Source organism: Sus scrofa, chromosome 12, assembly GCF_000003025.6.
Source record: "Sus scrofa isolate TJ Tabasco breed Duroc chromosome 12, Sscrofa11.1, whole genome shotgun sequence".
Classification (NCBI taxonomy): Eukaryota; Metazoa; Chordata; class Mammalia; order Artiodactyla; family Suidae; genus Sus; species Sus scrofa.
The window spans coordinates 60,062,117-60,086,026 of NC_010454.4; the positions used below are offsets into that span (position 1 = coordinate 60,062,117).

Consider the following 23,910-nt stretch of genomic DNA (forward strand, 5'->3'; position numbering starts at 1 on the left):
CTCCCCCCGCCAAAGCCCCTGTGGCCTGTCAGTAAACTCCCCAATAAAAGCCTGGTCTCGGCTTTCAGCTGCACAGTAGTGGGCTGAATGCCTTCCACCAGACAGAGCCAGGCGCCAGTCTCCAGAACAGGGGGGGACCGTCAGCTTATTTGGAAACGAAGGCTTTGTAGATGTAATTAAGAATCTGGGGAGTTCCCATCGTGGCGCAGTGGTTAACGAATCCGACTAGGAACCATGAGGTTGCGGGTTCGGTCCCTGCCCTCGCTCAGTGGGTTAACGATCCGGCGTTGCCGTGAGCTGTGGTGTAGGTTGCAGACGCGGCTCGGATCCCGCGTTGCTGTGGCTCTGGCGTAGGCCAGTGGCTACAGCTCCGATTTGACCCCTAGCTTGGGAACCTCCATATGCCGCGGGAGCGGCCCAAAGAAATAGCAAAAAGACAAAAAAAAAAAAAAAAAAAAAAAAAAAAAAAAAAAAAAAAAAAAAGAATCTGGAGGGGAGACTGTTCTGGGTCAGCTGGGTGAGGCCCAAGTCCAGTGACAAGTCTGCGCAGGGACAGAGGAGGGGAAGGCACGGACGCAGAGCAGAAGGCCCTGTGCCGTGGAGGCCGAGACTGGAGGGAGGTGGCCATGAGCCACGGGCAGCCCAAGACCACGGGGAGCCCAGAGCCCCAGAAGCGGGAAAAGGCAGTGATGTTCTCAGAGAGGGCAGCCGTACGTTCACCCTGACTTTGGACTCCTGGTTTCCAGACTATAAGAGAATGGACTTTACTTGTTTGTTTATTTATTTATTTTTTTGTCTTTTTAGGGCCGCACCTGCGGCATATGGAGGTTCCCAGGCCAGAGATCGAATCAGAGCTACAGCTGCCGGCCTGCACCAGATCTGAGCCGCATCTGCGACCTACACCCCAGCTCATGGCCACGCTGGATCCTTAATCCACTGAGTGGGGCCAGGGATGGAACCTGCATCGCCATGGATACTAGTGGGATTCGTTAACCACTGTAAACTTCTTTTATTCAAAGTCGTCAAGGAGTTCCCGTCGTGGCGCAGTGGTTAACAAATCCGACTGGGAACCATGAGGTTGTGGGTTCGGTCCCTGGCCTTGCTCAGTGGGTTAAGGATCCGGCGTGGCTGTGAGCTGTGGTGTAGGTCGCAGTCGTGGCTCAGATCCCATGTTGCTGTGGCTGTGGTGTAGGCTGGTGGCTACAGCTCCGATTGGACCCCTAGCCTGGGAACCTCCATAGGCCACAGGAGCAGCCCTAGAAAAGGCAGAAAGATCCAAAAAAAAAAAAAAAAAAAAAAAAAAAAAAACCAACAACAAAGTCATCAAGGTTGTGGCAATTTGCTACAACAGCCCTAGGAAACCAAGATAAGCATAGATTTGGTTTCCCGTTTTCTACTTATGCCAACAGAATTTACAGAGCACACGTGTTTGGGGTCTGACTTCTTTCCCCCCTTGTTATCTCAATGCAGGGGTTTGTCTGCCTTGATGGACGCGTGGTTGCAGGTTGTTCATTGATCATGACTGTACTACGTAATTATGATGATACCACATACCTAACCCTAACCCCACATAACCCGCCGCACAGACATACCCACTGGCAGTGCAGGAAGTGTCCATTTGCTAATAAGGTTGGTCATCTTTTCAGATATTTTTTGGCTGTTCGAGTGTATTCTTTTTAAAGTGCATTCACATCTTTTGTGTCTTTCTCTATTAGATGAGCTACATGTTGCCTATTTTTCTTATGGATTATAGGACATCTTTATATATGTTGAGTACAAATCCTTTGCAGAATGTGTGTCCTACAAGAATGTACTACTATTCTCTGAGTTGCAACCTACTCTCTTAATTTCTTTCAATGAACTTGTGATTTTAACGGCCAAGAATCCATGCCGAAGCAATCCTGAGGAAAAACCATCAGAGCTGGAGGCATAACCTTCTCAGACTTCGGATGATACTACAAAGCTACAGTCATCAAAACAGTGTGGTATTGGCACGAAAAATGGTCACATGGGTCAATGGAACAGAATTCAGAGCCCAGATATAAACCTACACATCTACAGCAGTTAATCTACAACAAAGGAGGCGAGAATATAGGATGGAGAAAAAACAGTCTCTTCAACAAATGGGGCTGGGAAGGCTGGACGGCAGCATGTCAACCAGTGACGTTAGAACACACCCTCACACCATGCACAAAAATAAACTCCAAATGGCTTAAAGACCCAAATACAAAACATGACACCATAAAACTCCTAGAAGAGAACACAGGCAAAACACTCTCTGACATCAACCGTATGAAGGTTTGCTTAGGTCAGTCTCCCTAGGCCATAGAAATAAAAGCAAAAATAAATAAATAAATGGGGAGTTCCCCCAGTGGCTCAGTGGTAACCAATCTGACTAGTATCCATGAGGATGCAGGTTTGATCCCTGGCCTTGCTCAGTGGGTTAAAGATCCTGCATTGCCGTGAGCAGTGGTGTAGCATGCAGATATGGCTTGGATCCTGCATGGCTGTGGCTGTGGTGTAGGCTGGCAGCTGCCGCTCCCATTCAACCCCTAGCCTGGGAACCTCCAGATGCCACAGGTGTGGCCCTAAAAAGACTATATGAAAAATAAATGAGACCTAATCACACTTATACGCTTTTGCACAGCAAAGGGAAACCATAAACAGAATGCAAAGACAGCCTACAAAATGGGAAAAAATGTCTGCACATGATGCAACCGACAAGGGCTAATTTCCAAAATATACAAACAGCTCGTACATCTCACTAACAAAATCACGCAGCCCAACCCAAAAATGGACAGAAGGCCTAAATAGGTATTTCTTCAAAGACACACAGACGGCCAATAGGTCCATGAAAATATGCTCATCATTGCTAATTATTAAAGAAATACAAATCAAAACTACAATAAAGTATGACCTCACACCAGTTAGAACGGCCGTCATCAAAAGGTCTGCAAATAACAGGAAGTTCCCATTGTGGCTCAGTGGTAACGAGCCCAACTAGTATCCATGAGGATGCAGGTTCCATCCCTGGCCTCGCTCAGTGGGGTAAAGGATCTGGCATGGCCGTGAGCTGTGGTGTAGGTCACAGATGCGGCTTGGATCCTGTGCTGCAGTGGCTGTGGGGTAGGCCAGCAGCTGCAGGTCCGATTCAACCCCTAGCCTGGGAACTTCCATACGCCACAGGTGCAGCCCTAAAAAGACCCAAAAAAGTCTACAAATAAATGTTGGGGAGGGGACAGAGAAAACCGAAGCCTCCTACACTGTTGGTGGGAATGTAAATTGGTGCAGCCACTGTGGAAAACAGTATGGAGGTTCCTTAAAAAGCTAAAAATAGAACTACCATATGATCCAGCAATCCCACTCCCAGGCCTATATCCAGAAAAGATCAAAAAGCTACATGCACCCTGATGTTCACAGCAGCCCTACTCACAATAGCCAAGACATGGAAGCAACGGTCCATCCACGGATGAATGGATAAACAAGACGTGGTACAATTATACCATGGAATACTACTCAGCCGTAAAAAATGAAATAACACCATTTGTAGCAACATAGATGGACCTAGAGATGACCAGACAAAGTCAAGTAAGCCAAAGACAAATATCATACCATAGTATTTATATGTGCAATCTAAAAAATAGTACAAATGAACTTATTTACAAAAAGAGACTCAGAAAACAAATTTACGGATACTGAAGGGGAAGGGTCGGAGGGATAACTGGGGCTGTGGGAATTAGCAGACGCACAGCACCATTTATAAAATTGATGGGTACCAAGGAACTAGATTCAAGATCTTGTAATAAGCTACAATGGAATGGAATTAAAAATATACATGCACATATATGTATAACTGAATCACTTTGCTGTACACCTGAAACTAACACAACATTGTATTTTTTTTAAATAAAGGCCAAGAAGTTGCCTCCTTAGCGCAGTAGGCAGTGTGTCAATCTTATTTCTAAAAAGTCCAAGAATCTATAGATTAAGGAAATTAAAGTCTACAACAGAAGAAGGATTCGTTCTCATAAAACATAAATTCCACACGCACTGCATCTTTAGCACGTGGTTAAAGAGAGCTGAGGGGAGCAGGCTTTTGCACCAGCCTGGGGGAAGACAGAAGAGGCTTAAGACACAGCATCCCCCAGCGGAGACAGAGTACCCCGTCCTCCATTCTGGAAAGTTCTGTGCAGCTAAGAATGGCAACTTGGAGTCCTCCGAGGGACTGTTTTTGTAAGAATCACAAAGACTCAAATCTCAGGCGTCTCTGAGCCACGTGTGTGAGGTGTTCCCTAGGGCTCAGGGCTCCATCGGCCCCGAAAGGAAATCTAAGAGATGGGGCAGGGACCTTTCAGGACGTGGGGGTTATTCGGGGGCAGCGCTGGAAGCATTTTCTATCCCTTAGCCCATCCGACTCTATCCCCAGGAATATTAATCACAACCACAACGGCTTCCGGACCCTGGTGGCGGCGGCGGGTGGGGGAGGGCTCCCTGCCACCAAACAACCCTTTGGCACCAGCTGGGGGACCTTCCACTCCACGGACACCGTCTACCCGGAGATGGTGTCCGAGCCCACAGGTTAGGGGTTCAGGCCCACGAGGCGGCCCCTCCTCCCTCGGACACCCATGGCCAGTCAGGCGGTCGCCTGCGCTTCTGACCCACAGGCTACAGATTGGAATCTATGGATTGTAAATTCCAATAACCCCTTCTGGGGTCCAACCGGTTTGCTAGAGTGGCTCAGAGAACTCAGTTTACACACTGCGCGCCAGTTTATCATAAGAGTGAAACAGACCGGGACCCCGCGGTGCCCTCCTGGGAGCAAGTCCCCTCTGTGTCCCCTGTTCCTCGTTTGCAGGAAAGAGGCTTCACTCGCCTTCACTCAATCTGTTCAAGAGAGCAGATTCCAAGGGTTGCTGATGGGGGAAGGAGCGGGACAGGGTCCCGGTTCCTCCTCAAGGAATCTATGTCCTATTATCTTTGAGTTCTTCTGCCCCCAAGGCTGACGGGCATGCTCGGGAGTGACCTCCCCACCAGCCAATCAGAAGAAAGCCACACACCTGCCCCCCTTGGCCCCGACTTTGCCTATAAAACCATCTATGAAAACCGTCGGGGACGTTGGGGTTTTGAGCGGGAGCCGCCTGCCTGCCCTGGCCCTCGCCCCGCGCGCCCCTTGCCCAGACCTGCAGCCACCCTTTCTCTGCGGCAAAATTCCGACATCCCCGCTCGGCTGGCCTCCCTGTGTGTCGGCCACACAACCCTGTGTGTGGTGACAAAAGGAAAGAACTCAGGAACAGCCAGCGGGGAGGGTGGCACAGGGCGAGGGGCGGGAGAGGACACATCTCCACGTGGTCTGAGGACCACACTGCCAGCAGCAGGGCTGGAGGGAAGATTCCAGGGTTCACACTGGATACGGGCCATACAGTATCCAGGGTGTCCTCAGGGCATGGCCCTGAGACCAAGCGAAGCAGAAAAACAACACTGTCCACTGGCCAGCATCCCCACGAGACTAACCCCCATCAGAGGCCATCTCCAGTGCCAGCCCCTACAACAAATTATCCCATTTGGTTCCAAGAAAGAAAGGAAGAAAAGAAGAAGGAAGGAAAGAAAAAAGGGAAAGAAAGAGGGAGGAACACAGGCAGGCACTGTTATTCCCTCTAATTATCATTCACAGATAAGAAAACTGAAGCCTGTACAGAAGCAACACAATCCAACCAGGATTTGAACGGAAATATACCTAACATCAGGACACACGTTTCATGCCACTTCAAAGCGTCTAAGACCACGCATCCCATAGCACCTTCAAAAAGCAGGGATTCAACCTGCATTCAATTCCCAACCATCACTGTTTTTCAAAATTAAAAAACAATTAGGGGAGTTCCCATGGTGGCACAGCAGAAACGACTCCGACTAGAAACCATGAGATTGCGGGTTCAATCCCTGGCCTCCCTCAGTGGGTTAAGGATCCGGCGTTGCCCTGAACTGTGGGGTAGGTTGCAGACCCGGCTCAGATCCTGCATGGCTGTGGCTGTGGTGGAGGCCGGCAGCTGCGGCTCTAATTCGACCCCTAGCCTGGGAACCTCCAGATGCCTCCGGTGCAGCCCTAAAAAGCAAACAAAAACAAAAACAATTAGGAATAACAAGGTCCTAATGTGAAGCCATATAGCACAGGGGACTATACTCCATACCCTGGGATAAACCATAATGAAAAAAAAAATACTAAAAAGAATATATTTGTACTGGAATGACTTTGCTACACAGCAGACATTAACGCAACACTAAATCCACTAAACTTTAATAAAAACAATTAGGTGGTTTTCAAATGTTTAATTAATTTATTTATTATTTATTGGTTTTCAAATATTTTAATTTCCCCACATTCAAACTGTGTTTACATGGCTTACTAAAAATGTAAATTCTTTCTGTGAAGATTTCTGAAGTGCCAAGAGGACATTTCAAATTACTGGATCAAAACTCAGTATATTTGTCTAGTTCGTATCAGCGCTGTGCTAATATTAATGATATTAATTCACTGGTTATTCATAATTACACTAATTATTAGTAACATCAATCGCACAGAAACATCAACACTTCAGGCCTCTGAGATCTCAGGAAATGAGACATTTGTACTAATGTTTTACAGCCTGTATTTGTGTCTTTGTGGCGAGACCTATGGCAGAGTGTATGTAAATAAAGATTTTCAGCCTAAAAATATGTTATCATAAATGCATGGGGGGAGGGAATGGAACTATAAAGAGAAAAAGGAGACATGCAAAACATCTATTAAAGAAAAGCTCGTTCTTGTACTTTTAAATCCCTCCTAAGATCAACTCAGGGTGGCGTTTATACCTTGCAGTTTATATTTAAAACAATGATGTAACCGTTTCATTTTAACATGTTACTATTTCCGTCATGCCAGCCCTCGCCACGCTTACATAAGGGGTTAGATGACCACTGGACAACATGCGAGGGGTACGCCGTTTTCCGGAAATCCTTTGAAAGGCGCTCAGACAAAAAGGCTCAGCACGCACGTCTCACCTTAAAGGGACCAGAGGTTCCGAATTCGCGGTCCCGCTTTTGTTGGCTTTGCCTCTGGCGCCCTCTGCTGGCGAGCTGCGTTTCTGCGGCCTCTTGGTTCTGGTCCCCAGGGCGGTCCGGATCCCCGCCTGCGCGCCTCGCCGGAGCCAGGATGCCCGCGGCTGCCCAGGAGCAGGAACAGGTCAGGGATTTGAAGGACCCGTCCCCAGGGTCAGAGAGGCGGCCGTCTGCTCTTACTCATTCATCTAACAGGGGTTTCTAGCCTTGGAAATAGTACCGACGTTAGGAAGGTATACGAACCACAGAGCCAGGCCCCGTTTGAAGCACTCTCGGCAAACTCACTCACTCAGTTCTTTTATTCGGAGGTACGTGAAGATCCAGGCCCTCCCACTCCAGGTGGAGACACTGATCTTTTCTTTTTTTTTTTTTTGTCTTTTTAGGGCCGCGCCCATGGCACAGGGAGGTTCCCAGACTAGGGGTCGAATTGGAGCCACAGCCGACACCGCAGCTACAGCCATGCAGGATCTGAGCCTGGTCTGCGACATACACCACGCCACAGCTCGCAGCAATGCCGGGTCCTTCGCCCACTGATCGAGGCCAGGGATTGAACCCGCAACCTCATGGTTCCTTAACCACTGAGCCACGATGGGAACTCCTGGCCGTTATTCTTTACAGAAGGAGGAGTGGTGCAAGGGGATCCGTGGTGCCTCTGAGCGCTGGGATGCAAGTTCGATCCCCGGCCCAACACAGTGGGTTAAGCAGCTGTGGCTCAGATCTGATCCCTGGCCCAGGGACTCCACAAGCCAAGAAGACAAAAAAAGAAAAGAGAGAGAGAGAAAAAAAAACACAGGCTGCTGAACTCTCTCAGCTTGGTGACTTGAACTCAGCCTACTGGGAGGCAGGTTCTGATGCCCAAGCTCACGGCACCTCCCTGCGGCCAAGGAGCAGGATGCAGCCTGTGTCCTCTTGAGAGTCCTGGCCCTGCAGCAGCATCAGCCTCAGCACACAGATCCTGCCCCAGGTCCTGGAAGGTACAGTGCCCTGGGCTTTGCCACCCTGGAGCCTGCAGACCTGGGGGAGGCATGGCCCCAGCACTTGGGGACAGAAGGCCCAGGGATGGAGTCACTTGTCAGGAACTGTGAACCCTTGTCCAGGCTGCAGTTTCATTGATGTAGGGAGGCAGCTGGGGAATTCACACCCTTTGAGAGACTGAATATACATATGGATGACAGTCAGACCAATGTAAACAGACCTAGGAGTTCCCGGCATGGCTCAGAGGCAATGAACCCGACTAGTATCCATGAAGATGCGAGTTCTATCCCCGGCCTCACTCGGTGGGTTAAGGATCCAACTTTGCCTGCAGTTGTGTAGGTCACAGAGGTGGCTGGGATCTGGTGTTGCTGTGGCTGTGGGACAGGCCAGCAACTACAGCTCCAATTCAACCCCTAGCCTGGGAACCTCCATCTGCTGCAGGTGTGGCCCTAAAAAGCAAAAATAAAAATAAATCAAATAAAATAGAACCCAACCCACACTCTGCAGTAACCAGCCCAGGAAACCAACCTGTCGTCTGCGACCACCAGTCCAGGAAGCAGGCTGCCGCCTCCAGCAACAATCCAGGAAGCTGAACAATAACGCCAATTACAATGACCCCCATGTGTCCAAGCCATTTTTTTTTTCTTTGTCTTTTTGCCTTTTCAAGGGCATATGGAGGGTCCCAGGCTAGGGGTCCAATCGGAGCTGTAGCCACTGGCGTATACCACAGCCACAGCAACGCCAGATCCTTAACCCACTGAGCAAAGCCAGGTTTCGAACCTTGAACCTCACGGTTTCTAGTTGGATTTGTTAACCACTGAGCCATGACGGGAACTCCTCCAAGCCTTGATCAGTAACTGAGAGCTTCCCTAATTTTTGTCCCTGCTTCCACCTCAGGACCTCAGAGAAAGGCAAACACGCCCCCTGACCCATCCCATGCACGCCCCATTTCCCATCAGCCTCCAGATTTCCAGGATAATGGCCTTCACCAGGGCCTCCCCAAGCCTCCACTCCGGCCCACGGACTCCTGCCCGCCTCCACCTGCCTCTGAGTGGCTGCCAAGTGCACATGCCAGAGGCCGAGCCCTCACCCCAGGTCAATGTGAAGAGCCTTTGCTGGTCTCATGTCCACACCTTCTGCTTCCTTCCTGCCCTGTGCCCTGCACCAGCCAGCTGGTTGGAAGCCAGATGGCAAGGGTCACGTGACCAGTGCACAGAGGTGTCACATCGGGGGAGGGGGGGGTCATACACTGGGTCAGACACAGGGGCTATAAATGCAGACACACATGGGAGACCCGGGAGAGAAGTTGCATTGGAACAGGGTCAGGGACAATGGGTCACATCCACGACATACAGAAGTCACCCATGGGGTCCCACGGGGGCCTCCACCCATCCTCACACAAGCCACCACCAGGGCATCCCATCCCAGAGCCCTTAGACACCTCTGTCAGAGATTTTGTTCTAGAACCTTCTCTGCCTGACCCTTCAGCCCCTGACATCATTTATTGTCTGCCCTTCCCGCCAGCCCAACACCCTGCCCTCAAAAACTATCCACAACCAAGTGTCCCTGGGAAGCTACGACATTCAGTGGCGTTAGGGACTGTTTGGGATTAGGTAACATACTCATACTGCGGCCAAAAATCAAAACATTATAAAAAATGCATGTGCAACGTTTGGTCCCATCTCTGCCCTCTTGCAAACGTATTCCTTCTAACTCGTCATTGGTGGATTTTATTAAAACTATCAGTTTCTGTACCATTACTTTTGTATCTCGCTACCTTTTCGACTTCCTTTCTTTTTAATAAATTCCAGCTCTTTTAGGTTTTCTATGCAATCATATCTTCTGCAAATAATGAGAGTTTTATTTCCTCCTTTGCAATGTCTACACCTTGTTTTTTTTTTATTAGGGCCGCACTTGCAGCACCTGGAGGTTCCCAAGCTAGGGGTCGAGTTGGAGCGACAGCCGGCGGCCTACACCACAGCCACAGCCACATGAGGTCAGAGCCACAACTGCGACCTACACCACAGCTCACGGCAACGCCGGATCCTTCACCCACTGAGCGAGGCCAGGGATCGAACCTGCATCGTCACGGATCCTAGCCGGGATTGTTAACCGCTGAGCCTATACCTATACCTCCTTTTTAAAAACTGTCTAAGTGTCTTTGACCTATGGAGTAACTTGGAATAGTTCTCAAATATCCTCATTTGAATAAGCTTATTATGTAACCGGAATTTGCTCAGCGAAAATGGCCTGAATAACACATACGCTTTGAAACTCGCTCTTTCCTTTATAGTCTAGAAGGCGATTGTGTTTCCCACTGTTCCATGGGACTCGAGAGCATCACTCTCTAATTATCCTACGCAAAGTTCTGCGTCCGTCTGATCAACATGATTAATTAGTCAAATCTTCGTATCATTACCTGTTCTGTTTGCATCATCAACCAATTAGCTCTGCTGCTTTAGAGATTACCCTACATTTTCACATACTTAGTGGCCTCTGGTGAATAAATATCTTTCCTTTAGGGTCAAACAATCACAGGGGAATTATACCCAGGATCCTGAGACAGACCGTGATGGAAAGTGACATGAAAAAAAGAATGTGCATATATAGATCTACACACACACACACACACATATATGTGACGGAACCACTTTGCGGTACAGCAGAGATCCGCACAGCTCTGTACATCAACTATAATTTTTCAAAGGTCAGAAAAAGAAATAAATATCCTTCCTTTCACGCAGTAGCACCCCCTGAAAAGGCTTTACTCCCAAATTATGTTCGCTCTGGCTCGGTGCGGTTCTCGTCCAGGACTGTGGTTCTACTGGCCACTCCTGGGCCTGCTCTCCCTGCTCTCCCCCACCCCACCCCGGATGCAGAGGCTCGCCCCCACCTCAAATCTCCCCAGACGCCCGTGCTCGCTGCCACCCCTTCGTGCTTCCCTTAGGGACTTCTGCGAGGGCACAGAGGTGCTTGCTAGGCCCGTGCCCTTCCGCCCCGCCGGGCTCAGCCAACCGGCTGCTAGTCTGCAGCCGCGGATGCTACCGCGCAGCATTGAAGACTGCAAAGTTCTTCTTTTTGGCCGGCTCTCCTGCCCACCTGGGGACAGGGCCGGTCCTCGTGCCCGGCGACCGTCGGCTCAGGACCTGCACACGATCGGGCAGAAGCGGGCTTTGCCGGCTGCTCCACATCGCGGGGAAGCCCTATCCCACCTCCCGGGACGATCTCGGGGCCTCGGGGCTGCGCAGAGCTGCTGGCGGTCCCCACGTGCCCCGGGGCATTGGTCACCTCGGGGGGCGCCGCTCTGAGGGCCGCAGGGAAGTAGGAGCTCCCGGCGCGTCAACCACGCTCCCGGTGCGGGTTCGACCTGCGGACCAACTTGCGGACGCGGACTTCCAGGCTCACGAGCGGCCGGACCCGCGACGCGCGGGGAGGGGGCATGGCTCGCGGGGACACGTGCGGAAGGCGCCCCGCCTCCCGGACCCGGGTCCACCTTCTGGCCGGAGAACGTCCCCCGACGGGCGGGGCTCGCGGGGCGGGGGACGAGGGGCGGGGCAGCCCCGAGGCACCGCCCCCTGCCTGTCCCCGGCCGAGTCGCGTGTTCAGAAGGAAAATGAGCGCGTTTTCAATTCTGTCGGAGGATAACTACCCTGCGCGAGGCCAAATCCCGGCTTTAGGGCCATCGTTCGGCCCCCTGCACTTGGGAGGAAAAAAAGCCAACGTGACCCCGACGTGACTTGAACACGCAACCTTCTGATCTGGAGTCAGACGCGCTACCATTGCGCCACGAGGTCACAGCAAGTGAGTGCGTCCGCTTAGCTAAAGGCTTCGTTGAGGCGGCGCCGGCGCGCGGCCTGGGAGACGGAGGAACTTCGTCCGCGTCGCCCGCCCTCCCCCGAGAGAGGCGCCCGGGCCGCTCGGCGCCTGCGCGACCCCGGGACGGAGGCGGGGCGGAGCTTGGGGGACCCGGCTCCCTCCAGTGACCCCCAAACCCGCAAAGGGGTGGGGTCTCCCATCGCGGAGAAACTTAGGGCTTAATAAGCGAGCTTGCGAAAGGCAACAACTTTATCCTTTCACTCATCAAATCAGCTCATTGTATTCGTATTTTTAACTGAAGCTTAAGAAATTGATTTACAATTATGATTTCTAAACTGTAAGAGTAAGCATTGTCTTTGAGCAAAGTCAGAGCGGGGTCTGGAAGAAAATTAGAATCTTTGACCATCCACCATCCAGACAAAACCACGGCTAATGCTGCAGATCTTTCCCGGCCGCATCTACATCCCAAATGCCATTGAACTTTCAGTGAACCCGCAGCACACATCCAGAAAAACAGCCGTGCATCTTCACAAAGTGCGAACGCCCGTGTGTGTCCAGCGTCCAGATCCAGAGAGACAACGTGAGCGCCGCCCTCCCAGTCACTTCGAATGCATTGCTGAGATGCTATTGCCCTAACATCTTGTTAATGTTCTCACTTGTCACTCGAGAGTCCGCCTGTTTCAGTTAAGATATTTTATAGCATCATTTTAAAGGGCTCATTGTCCACCTCTTGGGAGTCCTAAGTCCCTGCTTTTGGACAGGGACGTTTTTCTTAAATGAGAACGATACAGCTATTCAATACACGAGTAAATATGGTCTTAAAAAGCTACTGAACAAGAAAGCCCTACCCCAGTCTAAGGACAGGAAGCATCAGTCAGCTCAATAAACACAGCAGGCACAACCTTGGTGTTCTTTGGAGAAGGCAAGACCCAGCCTTTGCTGAGGAAGAGGAGCTGCGTCTGTGCTCCCTGGCAGCTGGGGCTGGGGTGGGGGGCGCTCACCACCCCTTTGGGGGGGAGCTGAGAGCCCTCCTTGTCTCTCGGGAAAGGACTCTGGCAGCTTGTGTTTGTGGCCAAGTGTGACACCTGCAGGCATTTGGGATTCACCCCAGGGCTGTCAGAGACCAAGGCTCCACGGGGCCCTGGTGGGGACAGCCAGCCAGCCCAGTGCATGATTTCTGATTCCATGTCCAGATTCCTAGGTGCCAGAGACCAGTCACCTCCTTTGGGCTTTTGGTACCCAGGGGGTGAAGTGGACCCTGATGGGGGCGGGGGTGGGGGGGAGAGTGGTGGGAACCAATGAGGCTTGGTTCGGGCTGACCACACATCCCCCTCTTCTCCCGGCTGAAACCCTCTGGCACTTGCTGCACAGCCAAGCGCTGAGAGCCTCCCCACCGAGGTCCGGGGCCGAGTCCACAGCAAGGAATGCCTCGCCCCCAAGAAAAGACCAGAGATGCTCCTGAAGCCCTGCTCAGAGCTTTGGATACACACACGTCCCAGCAGTGGAAGCAAAACCCGGCTTTTAATCCTGGCACCGCTGTGCCCCCACACAAGGTGTGAGGTGCAGTCATGACTGGGACCAAGGGATTAAAGTGGTCGGTGCAGACAGGGTGGGGGCGCCCGCTGCGCACAAGGCTGCAGGGGTGAGGCAGCCATGCAGCTGTGCAGGTCAGGTCCTCTTACTCAAAATTTTGATACCTTGTTCATCGTGGATTTTTTTTTTGCATCAATTTTTTAAAAAATTAATTTCTTGGGAGTTCCCGTCATGGCTCAGCGGTGAGCGAACCTGACTAGCACCCACGAGGATGGGGGTTTGATCCCTGGCCTCACTCAGTGGGTTAAGGATCCAGCGTTGCCGTGAGCTGTGGGGTAGGTCACAGATGTGGCTCGGATCCTGTGTGGCTGTGGTGTAGGCTGGTGGCTACAGCTCTGATTGGACCCCTAGCCTGGGAACCTCTATATGCAATGGGTGAGGCCCTTAAAAGACAAAAAGACCAAAAACATAATAATAATAGCTTTTGGCTGCGCCTGTGGCATATGGAAGTTCCGGGGCCAGGGATCAAACCCGAACTGCAGTTGGAAATACTGAGAGTCGTGCTGGGTAATACAGAGCCCCAGGCTGAGGACAGGTCTCGGAGCTGTGGCCTCCTGGTTTATTGACAAGAAAGGGCAGTCACAGCCTGTGAAGGAAGATCAGGACACCTCTGGCCTCAGCAGATCTGGGGACAACAGAAAAAGTCTTCCTATACCGAGGAGTGGGGATGCCACTCCGGCTTAGACGCGATTTAACCCAAGTGTATGGTAGCTAAGACCGCCCGCGTGAGGCCTCGGCTCACCCTGCCCATCTGCCCTCACCAGGAAAGAACAGGCTGCAGTGACCAGAAATCAAGAATGTCTCCGTGAAAAATCAAGATGGGAGTTCCCGCCAGGGCGCAGTGGGCTGAGACTCCAGCTGCAGCCTGCTGCTAATTACTGTTCACGTAGGCCAGATGGCACAGCTCCTGTCTTCACTCGACGTTGCTTCTCTCTCTCCTCTGCTTTTGAAACTTTAGTTGCTGCACCCGCAGCATGTGGACGTTCCCAGGCCAGGGATCGAACCCTCGCCGCAGCAGGTTCAGACAATATTGGGTCCTCAACCCTCGGAGCCACCAGGGAACTCCTCTCCTCTCTAATGTGTATTTTGCTCTCCTCTGATTCGGCTGTGATGAGATCCAACCAAATCACCCCAACTGCGGGCCCGGACTAGCCAGTGTGACCTTGTGTCATCCGATGGCTGAGGACATGGGGGGTCATGACCCCCAGGTATCTCATCGACCCGATCTGAGTGGTCTGGAAACTCAGACCTTTGCAACATTGCCGATGACTTTTTACAAAGCCCCACTGTGTCCCTGGCACCATGGGAGGCATCTTATACGGTCCTTCATCCCCTGCCTCACCCTCACCTTATGGGCATGACTGCCTCTCCTCTGAATCTGAAAGTTCAAGCAGCCAGCGCCTCGCGAGCAGCCCGGCCCCCAGCCGACCGTCCCAGCCCTCGGACGGGACGGCTCCAGCACGTTCTCTAATCAGCAGGAAGCACTGGCTCTTAGGCCAGCGGCGTTCCTTCCAGCAGCCCCCTGTCACCCACGCCCCCCTTGGTAATGTCACGCCCCCTACCAGGAGGGCCTCCTCCCCCTGTCCTCTCTGCCCTACGGGGGGCCGGGGGTCCTCCAGGGCCTTCGCCTTTCCCTTGAAAGAGTGTCCGTCCAACAAATCCTCGTGTCTCCGTCCGGACTCCAGGCTCGATCTTCCGCCCACGGCTGGGCGAGGACGCGGCCCGCGGGAGCCAGCGATGGGCCGGTGAGGACGCGGACTGCAGCCCAACAGCAGTCTCTGTGCACTGTTCTCCGTTCTTCCTCATTCTCGAAATAACTCCCTTTGGGGAGCCTTTGCTGGTGGGTTTTTTTTTTTTTTTTTTTTTTTTTTTTAATTTCCGGAGGGATTTTTCAGCTTTGGGCTTCCATTCGCATCTTGGCATCATAAGGACGCCTGCGTTTTCGCAGAGATACTGTGAACACTTGATCTGTTGTCCTGTCTGCTGAGATGCTCTCTTTCTGAGGGGGCGTGATCCTAAGAATAAAACAGGAATAATTACGGGCGCCCAGGAGGCTTCAAGAAGTTCCGGCCGGGGCCTTGGGCTCCCATCTCCCTCAGGACAACCACTGGCCAGCCAACCCAGGGGTCCCTCCGGAGGGAGAACTGCACCCCCGCACCTCTGCGACCCGGGGTTCGAAGCCCAATTCTGAGGTTCCGACGTTTCTGCAATGTTAGGCTGCCTGCACCTGTCAAAACTTCTCGCCACTCCTGGGACCCGGTTCCTCCTGCTCCACTTGGGTTTCTTCTACAGGCCATGAGCCTACTGTAGTTCCCATATGCTCATTTTTTTTTTTATTTTTATGTTTTTTAGGGCCGCACCTGCAGCATATGGAAGTTCCCAGGCGAGGGGTCAAATCAGGGCTGCAGCTACCAGCCTACACCACAGCCAGGGCAACACTGGATCCGAGCTCCATCTATGACCTACACCACAGCTTGTGGCAACACTGGATCCATAACCCACTGGGCGAGGCCAGCAAGGCAGCCTGCGTCCTTGTGGATACCAGTCGGGTTTGTACCTTGCTGAGCCACAACGGGAATTTCCTATAGTCTCAATGCAGTTTCTTGGATGGATGTTTCCAGAGGGGCAGTGGGTCCTGAGGCCATGGAGCTCTCCTGCTGGCCATTTCTGCTGATGCCATAGGCAGCCCGGGGACCGGATGCTCTCCTGGGGCATGGGTGGTGGGCTCAGACTGGGGACGTGAGTGAGAACGGATCTGGGAACTTGAAGACGAAGGGTGAAAACTCACACGGCGAGCAGAGGTTCCCAGGAGCGTGGGGGCCCATGGCCCAGGGTGGGTGGGTCAGAACCACCGCTGCAGGTCCCTGTCCACCCAGGCCTGGCTTTGGACCATGGACTCTGAAGCACCAACGCCATCTGTGTGCCTCTCCTCTTCGACCTGGCATCTCTGAACGGAGGTAGAGCAAAATGCCTCCTGCTGAGTCTGTGATTTTCAAAAGGTTTCCGTTTAGGGGTCTTTCACGGGTTTGGGAAAGTGAGGGCCTGGACTGATCAATCTCAGGCTGCCACCATTTCTCAGGTCCCCCGTCTTTAAAATCTGCTGCCCGGAGGTGGAGGAGGGGAAGAGACCCCTTTAAAGGAGAGACGGGAGGCTGTCACCTACCACAAGCTCCAACCTCACGGGCGGGGGCTGCCAGCTCCAGAATCCCTGCATTTGAATGAGTTGAATGACGGGTCGTCTCAGCTGGTCCTTTTTTACTCACTCAGTGAATTTGACTCCATTTATAGGTGTACAAAGGTCATCGCAACCCAGCTGTACCGCATGGCCATCCCCAACCCCCCAACCTGTCTCCTTTGGAAACCAGAAGTTTTGCCAAGTCTGTGAGTCAGTATCTGTTCTGCAAAGTCCATTGTCATCTTTTTTTTAGATTCCACATGCTGCGGTTGGCGTCTCACTGTCTGACTCACTTCTCGTAGCGTGACCATTTCTAGGTGGTTCTGGAGACTGAGACGCTGCAAGGCTGCAGCCGGCAGCCTGGAGCCCAGGACGACCAGTGGCACAGGTCCCATCTGAGAGCTATGGTGTCACTCGGTCCGAGCCCCTTTCTGAACGCGAGAGACCAGGGGCCCAGCCGAAAGCCCCTCAGGGAGAGCAAGTGTCCTGCTCGGGCCCCTATAGATTAGATGGGGGCCACCCACAGGCGGAACGCCTTCTCAGTTAACCATTCCTTTCTTTTTTCTTTGGCTACAACCTGCAGCAGCTTGAGGTGGGATCTCAGTTCCCAGACCAGGGACTGAACCGGGGCCAGAGTGCCGAGTCCTTAACACTGGGCCACCAGGGAGCTCCCCCAATTCAAATTTTCATCTCATCCCAAAACACCCGCACAGACACATCCCACATAGTATCTGACTAAATATCTGGCATCCCGTGGTCCAGTCAAGCTGATACATGAAACTAAGCACAAACTGTAGAAGGACGTTTTCCAGGTCAATCTGACTGAATCTATCAACGTAAATTTTTTTTTGGTCATTAGAACCAATAGTTTTATTATATATTTAGGTAACTCTCCTGGAGAAATATTAGTGCATAACCACAAGAGGCATGTAAAGCTTATTCCCATTAAATGGTTTGTATCAGCAACAGTGGAAGAATGTCTATGGGCCACCCAGTGGGAACATAAAAACGTATTGCCATTCACTGAATGTGAATGTGGCGATTATGTGGCAATTAAAAATACTGAGGTAGGAGGTCCCATTGCCGCTCAGCAGTAACAAACCCAACTAGGATCCAGGAGGACGCAGGTTCGCTCCCTGGCCTCGCTCCATGGGTTAAGGATCCAGCATTGCCACAAGCTGTGGCACAGGTTGCAGACTCGGCTTGGATCCTGCATGGCTGTGGCTGTGGTGTGGGCCGGCAGCTACAGGTCTGATTCCACCCCCAGCCTGGGGACTTCCATATGCCGCAGGTGCGGCTCTAAAAAGACCAAAAAATAAATAAATAAATTAATTAATTAATTAAAATAAAAAATTGAGGTAGACGTATATTTAGCTACTTGAAAATATCTAATATGCTTTTTAAAAAAAGTTGAAGAACTATGCATATAATACAATCTGATATTTTTTTCTGGCCACACTCGCATGCAGACGCTCCCAGACCAGGCATCAAACCCACACCACTGCAGGGACAATGCTGGATCTTCAACACACTGAGCCATTAGGCAACTGCAATCTGCTTCTAAACTGTATATTTTAAGTATATTAAAGTAGTACTGTAAGTAATACATAATACATAAGTACAAGAGCTCTAGAGAGAGTTATATAATTCTGGGATGGGAAATTTTCAGTCTATGCATTTCTGTTTGCTTAATTGTTGTTTTTGCTTTTTGGTTTTTTGTTTTTTTTTTTTTTTTTTTTTTTTTTTTGGTATTTTTGCCATTTCTTGGGCCGCTCCCGCGGCATATGGAGGTTTCCAGCCTACGGGTCGAATCGGAGCTATAGCCACCAGCCTACACCACAGCCACAGCAACGTGGGATCCGAGCCGCATCTGCAACCTACACCACTGCTCACGGCAACGCCAGATCCTTAACCCACTGAGCAAGGCCAGGGATCGAACCCGCCACCTCATGGTTCCTGGTTGGATTCATTAACCACTGAACCACGAAGGGAACTCCAGGTTTTGTTTGTTTGTTTGTTTTGTCTTTTTAGGGCTGCACCCTCAGCATATGGAGGTTCCCAGGCTAGGGGTCGAATCAGAGCTGTAGCCGCCGGCCTACACCACAGCCACAGCAACACAGGATCTGAGCCACATCTGCGACCTACACCACAGCTCATGGCAACGCCAGACCCTTAGCCCACTGAGCGAGACCAGGGATTGAACCTGCGTCTTCATGGATACTAGTTGGTTTCGTTACCACTGAGCCACAACAGGAACTCCTCGCTTAATTGTTAATAGGAAAACAATTCCTTGCATCCCTTGTGTTAGAGGAGGTTTCTCTGGTGAGTTTCCAGGGTACCAGTACCTAGAAGACCAGACCTCCTGTCCTGTCTCTTGTCTAGCCACGGGCGAGTCCCTAGATTTCAGAGGGATTTATGGCCACATGTAACCATGGAATGGATTTTTCTGACACCAATTTCTCTGTGGTTTCCCTCCCAGTTGTTGGATTTTCTTTTTCTTTTTTCTTTTTTTTTAGCCATACCTGCAGTGTATGGAAGTTGCAAGACCAGGGATTGAGTCTAAGCCACAGCTAGAACCTACACGGCAGCTGTGGCAACAGGGGATCCTTAACCCACTGATCGAGGCCAGGGATTGAACCTGCGTCCTCATGGATACTAGTTGGTTTCGTTACCACTGAGCCACGACAGGAACTCCCATTACCAGGGATCCTTAATCCACAGCACCAGGCCGGGGATCAAACCTGCGTCTCAGCAGAGACCCAAGCTGCTGCAGAGACAGCGCTGGATCCTTAACCTGCTGCACCACAGTGGGAACGCCTGGCTTTTCTTTTTTGTAGTTTCAGTTCCTTCCTCTTGCGGCGAACAGTGTGGGTAATGGCTCAGGATAGAACCTCAGCGGTTACTGTTGCTGTTTCCTCTTGAGTCTGAAAAAAGATGGGGTCTGAGAACGTCCATCAACGGAGGAACAGCAAGCCTGGGTCCCCACGGCAGGATGACCTCGGGCTTAGAGGGAGTTTCCTCGGGGATTCCTGCAGACTCTGGTCCTTCACGGCTTCGTTAGACTGAAATGTCTACAACGGCTGCTCCTACGAAATAGTTAAGTCTGCTACACAAAATAAAATTTGCAATGGAGGCGGACAGTCAGACAGCCCAACCAAATGTCTTTACAAGTTTGCTCTCCAACCAGTGACAAGCCTGGGACTTGTTCAAAAACAAAATTCAACCAAGTAAACTTGAAATTGACTGTGTTCAATGATTCCTGAATCAGGCACCTTCTCATCCAGCAAGGAGAAAGGCAGCCCGAGGAGCTGTACAGAAGGCAGGCTTTTATAGGCAAAAGGAATGCAAAAAGAAGTTTCCAACAAAGAGTGGACCGTTCCAGGCAGGGTCCCCTTCCTTTGAGGGGGGCGTGGGGGTCCATCATGCAGATGAGCTCCTAGTGCTGGTCTGGCAACTCCAGGTTGACTGTTAAAGGTCTTATTCCTGGGAGAGGCTGATGGCAATTAGTTTATTTATTTATTTTTTTATTATTATTTTTTTTTGTCTTTTTGTCTTTTTGTTGTTGTTGTTGTTGCTATTTCTTGGGCCGCTCCTGCGGCATATGGAGGTTCCCAGGCTAGGGGTCGAATCGGAGCTGTAGCCACCGGCCTACACCAGAGCCACAGCAACGTGGGATCCGAGCCGCGTCTGCAACCTACACCACAGCTCACGGCAACGCGGATCGTTAACCCACTGAGCAAGGAAGGGCAGGGACCGAACCCGCAACCTCATGGTTCCTAGTCGGATTCGTTAACCACTGCGCCACGACGGGAACTCCCGGCAATTAGTTTAGATATTAAGTTATTCTTTGCGAGTGATATTAAGATATTACGTTGAGATATTAGTTTAGATATTAAGCTATTCTTTGCAATTTGGGGCCTATTGTTCCTTTTTTTGACAGACTCTACTCCCTTCTCAAGGCCTGTGGTGGGATTATGAGTAGAAGTTATGGCTCTGAGAGAGAGGTAAGATGCTATATTAGACCCCCCAGGCTGCTGCAACAAGGAACCACAAACTGGGTGGCTTAAAACAACAGAGATGTGGAGCTCCCGTCATGGCTCAGTGGTTAACAAACCCGACTAGGAACCATGAGGTGGTGGGTTCGATCCCTGGCCTTGCTCAGTAGGTTAAGGATCCGGCGTTGCCGTGAGCAGTGGTGTAGGTCGCAGACGCGGCTCAGATCCCAAGTTGCTATGGCTGTGGTGTAGGCCGGTGGCCGCGGCCCCAATTGGACCCCTAGCCTTGGAACCTCCATATGCCATGGGAGTGACCCTAGAAAAGGCCAAAACAAAAGAACCCAACAGAGGTGTGTTCTCTCACAGTCCCAGAGGCGGGAGGTCCAAAGTCAAGGTGGTTGCAGGGTGGTTCTCTGGAGGTTCTGAGGGCGCGCCTGTTCCCTGCCTCCCTCCTGGCTTCTGGGGTTGCTGGAAGCCCTTGGCCTGAAGCCACACCCCTCCCATCTCAGCCTCATCTTCACACGACGTCCTCAGTTCTGTGTCTGTCTCGGATCTCCCTCTCCTTTCTCGCACAAGGACATGGGTCACTGGATTTATGACCGACCTCAAATCCAGGGTGACCTCATCTCGAGATCCTTAGCTGAACTGTGTCTGCAAAGATCCTGTTTCCAAATAAGGCCACAGCTGAGGTTCTTGGTGGGTATATGCCTTTTTGGGTGACACTATTCAACCCACTGCAGATCCGTCTCTTGCTTGCAAATGGCCTGGGTCTCTGGTTGCTCCAGACTAAGACTTTGACCTTGGGCATCTCCCATAGCCTTCGTGATGTTTCGTTTCCTCACTACCTAAAGGAGGTTTGGTCTTCCCTTGGTCTGCATCACTCACTCAGCCTTGCATTCAACAGATATGGCATCATGGGCTCTGTCCGTCTTTGCCGCCTCACGGGAGCTTTCACAGTAAAGAACAGGAGCCGGGGGGATGCCAGCAAGATGGCAGAATAGGAGGTCTCATCCCTTACTCCCAACAGAGACACCCAATTAACATCGGAAACACCAAAATACCTTCAGGAGAACTCCAGAAACTGGCTAAGAAGTAGCAGAATCCCCAGGCAAAGGCAGAGCCAAGAACAGCCACGCTGAAACGTATAAGAAGAGCCTTGGCTTTGTTTGTGCTTGCCCCTCCCCCAGCTAGCACAGCCTGTCCCTGGGGGTGGGGGTGGGGGGTGTGTGTCACCATTCTCCGGGGAATGGCTTCTGTCTCTCTGGACTCAGAGGGCAAAGAGGCCAATGCAGTTTGGATGTCCAGAGGGTGCAGAAAGCAAGGATGAATGAGGGCAGCTGTCAGCAGCACATGGGACCCGTGGTGCTGCAGAGGGAGGCCAGGGCAGCTCAGTGTGATCAGAAGATGCTCAACTTAGCAGCTTCTTCCCCAGGAGAGAGGGAGACACGAAGAGCATGAGTCCAGCAACCTGGCTTTTGGAGGATCTGCCTGAGAGCTGGTGTCTATCTCCTTCGCTTTGGGGAGCTGACAGGCAGGGGGCCAACTCTGATGCCTGGGGGCTGCAGAGAACCAACAGAGAACCAGGGAAATGCAGTACCACACACAGACACCAGAGGGAGCAAGGGATTATGTATTCAAAACAAAACAAAACAAAACAACCACCCAGAGAATTTGCACCTGCTCCCCAAGATTTCAGAGGCCCAAGAATCTCTGGATGGGCTAATTAGTGAGGATCTTTCTTTGTTTGAAGACAGTCCCTAAAGATTAGGAGAAATTACTTTTTCGAAGCATAAAACTCAGCAAATAATCACAAGTCACATGAACAAAAAGAAAGATGTTTCAGTCAAAGGAACAAAATTAATCTCCAGAAACCAACCAAAAGAAACAGATATCCATGAATTACCCGATGAATGATTCAAAAGTAACTGTAAAAGAAGCTCAGTTTTCTACCAGACAACATAGACAGACACCTAAATAGAATCAGAAAAATGACGCATGAACAAAATGAGAACATCAACAGAGAGAAACTATTTAAAAGAAACCATACAAAGTATAAACTGCAGAACACAGTAACTGAATTTCAAAGTTCACTTGAGGGGTTCCATAGCCAACTTGATCAAGCAAAAGAATCAGCAAACTCAAAAACAAATCATTTGAAAGTAGAGTCAGAGAAGCAAAAAGAGGAAAAGAGTGAAAAGTGAAGAAAGCCCAAGTAACTCATAGGATGTTTTCGAGTTAACCAATACAGACATTACGGGAGACCCGGAAGGAGGAGGGAGAGAGAGAGAGTGCGCATGCAAGGAATGAAACATTCGTTTGAAGTTATCATGGTCTGAGGAAGTTATCAAACTCTGAGGAAGGAAATGAACATCCAATTTAAGAAGCCAGAAAAACTCCAACTAAGATAATCCCAAAGAGGCCCACACTGAGACACATTTTTTTATTAAACTCTCAAAGGTAAAAGAGATGAAGTTCCCACTGTGGCTCAGGGGGTTAAGGACCTGATGTCTCTGTGAGGATGTGGGTTCAATCCCTGGCATTACTCAGTGGGTTAAGGATCCAACATTGCGTCAAGCTGTGGTGTAGTTTACAAATATGGCTCAGATCTGGTGTTGCTGTGGTTGTGGTGTAGGCTGCAGCTGAAGCTCCAATTTGACTCCTGGCCTGGGAACTTCCACATCCCACAGGTGCAGCCTTAAAAAAATATAAGTAAAAGAAAATTTTTTTCTCTTTTTAGGGCTGCACCCATGGCATATGGAAGTTCCCAGGCTAGGGGTTGAATCGGAGCTGTGGCTGCTGGCCTACACCCACACAGCCACAACAATGCCAGATCCGAGCCACAACTGCAACTTACACCACAGTTCACGGTAATGCTGGATCCTCAACCCACTGAGCAAGGCCAAGGATTGAACCTGTGTCCTCACCAGTGCTAGTCAGATTCATTTCCACTGAGCCATGACAGAAACTCCAAAAAATCTTGGGAGCAGTTAGACAAAAGTGACTTGTCATGTTTAAGGGAGCTCCCATTATATTATCAGATTTCTCAGCAGGAACATTACAGGCTGGAAGGGAGGGGGTTGGTATATTCATAGTAGTAAAAGAAAGAAATCTTGCCAACCAAGAATACTATAGCCGAAACAACTATCTCTCAAGAATGAAGGAGAAATAAGGGACTTCCTAGATAATCAAAGGCTGAGACTGTTCGTCACCACAAGACTTACTGTATAAGAATTGCTGGAGGGCATCCCCTCAAGTTAAAATGAA

The 23,910-nt window shown here is 50.8% G+C and overlaps 1 protein-coding gene and 1 non-coding gene across 3 annotated transcripts in view; both read right to left on the reverse strand.

Annotated features, from left to right (window-relative positions):
- LOC110256117 (multidrug and toxin extrusion protein 1-like) overlaps positions 1-23,910 on the reverse strand; it is a 93,313-nt gene that overhangs the window by 40,941 nt on the left and 28,462 nt on the right. The gene's annotated exons all lie outside the window — the stretch shown is intronic.
- TRNAW-CCA lies at positions 11,790-11,861 on the reverse strand. Its single transcript has one exon. It is a non-coding gene; the product is annotated as a tRNA-Trp (tRNA).